General features: G+C 43.8%; 1 pseudogene; it reads left to right on the forward strand.

The window, feature by feature from the left end:
- The first annotated feature begins 453 nt into the window (after window positions 1–453).
- LOC107739423 (zona pellucida sperm-binding protein 4-like) lies at window positions 454–1,640 on the forward strand (annotated as a pseudogene).
- Window positions 1,641–1,730: the final 90 nt, after the last annotated feature.

Genomic DNA, 1,730 nt, shown 5'->3' on the forward strand with positions numbered 1-1,730 from the left:
ACTCACAATTGCTAGAAAAAAAGTTGCAATTACCTTTTTCATTTTCATTTTTTAATTCTGAGGTGGAAACAAGCTTCCATATATTTAAAGTCATTTACTGCTTAAAATAGTATTTCGTCATATCTGTAAGAGCACACTTGTCTGCAGGGAGTGGTAAGGACAACGGCACCAAAGTTGAAAATCTACCTTTGGCAAGTTACAGTAACTTTTTTTTTTCAATCAGATTAGTAAAATATTTTGAATTCAGTTTAAGTTTGTGCATTTACGTTCAAAATGGAAAAAATAAGAATTTAATCTTGAACCAATGAGAATCACCCAGTTGCATGAGCTATCAATAATGCAAGTCTGGAGAATCATGAGTGTTAATGAAGAGGGAGGGACGATAGCTAATTAGTTGAAATCTGTAGAGTACAAAAAGACCAAAGGGCAGCATGTCAATAGTGCAATTAGCTGTTGGATAATGGTTGGAAGTTGGTGGTTGGGTCGTTTAGTGGCACTGTGTGCGTGTTTTGTCATGCTCTTCCAAAGTTGAGTAATCTGCCCCAGAACCCTCAAGCTCTGATGCTCCAGCAAACTGACCAGTGGTTTCAGCAGCCATTTCAACAGACTAATCCGCATTTTCAGCAGCCACTTCAATAGACTAATCCGCAGTTTCCTCAGAAGTTTCAGCAGCCAGCTCAACAGACTAATCTGCAGTTTCCTCAGAAGTTTCAGCAGCCAGCTCAACAGACTAATCTGCAGTTTCCTCAGAAGTTTCAGCAGCCAGCTCAACAGACTAATCTGCAGTTTCCTCAGTTTCAAAAGCAAGTGACGAAGGCAGAGCCTTTGGACAAATGTGCTGTAGCTGATTATGAGCAGATCCAATGTGGACAACCTGGTATCGGTGGTGCTGAATGTGAAGCTATCAACTGCTGCTTTAACGGACAGCAGTGTTACTATGGGAAGGCAGGTAAGTGTTGAGTCTGTTATGCTCCCAGTTAAACTGATCCTTGACATTAACCTGGTCTTGTGTCTTCATTCCAGTGACTGTCCAGTGTATAAGAGATGGTCAGTTTGTGGTAGTGGTGGCTAGAGATGTTACGCTGCCTCGACTGAGTCTGGATTCAGTCCATCTACTGGGTGGAAATGACCCACCTTGCAGTCCTGTGGGGTCCACACCTTCCTTTGCTGTATACCAGTTCCCTGTGACCGCATGTGGTACAAGAATGATGGTGAGTAGCTGCTTATGGTTTTATTCTTCATGGCCTATGATGGACTGGATGCCAACAGTGTTGCTATTTGCAGGAGGACAATGGTTATGTGGTGGTGTATGAGAACAGAACGACCTCATATGAAGTGGGGATGGGACCGTTTGGTTCCATCACAATGGACAGTCATTTTGAGTAGGTGATCTATGCTGTTATTCGTTAATCTGACAAATGCTATAAGCTCCCCGTCTGTTGTCCAGGCTTCTCTTCCAGTGTAGGTACTCTGGCACTTCTGTGGAAGCTCTGGTTGTGGAGGTAAACACCGTTCCTCCACCTCCACCAGTAGCTGCCCCTGGACCTCTCAGGGTGGAGCTTAGACTAGCCAATGGCCAGTGTGTCACCAAAGGGTGTGCAGAAGGTATGTTCCTAGTATCTTAAGACTCCAGGTTGCAGCCATTTCTGGTTAATCACCAGTGTTGTTCCTCATGTTCCTCAGCTTTCACGTCCTACTACAGTGATGCTGATTATCCCATCACAAAAGTC

This window comes from Sinocyclocheilus rhinocerous, unplaced genomic scaffold (genome assembly GCF_001515625.1).
Source record: "Sinocyclocheilus rhinocerous isolate Xijiao unplaced genomic scaffold, SAMN03320098_v1.1 scaffold23014, whole genome shotgun sequence".
NCBI lineage: Eukaryota > Metazoa > Chordata > Actinopteri > Cypriniformes > Cyprinidae > Sinocyclocheilus > Sinocyclocheilus rhinocerous.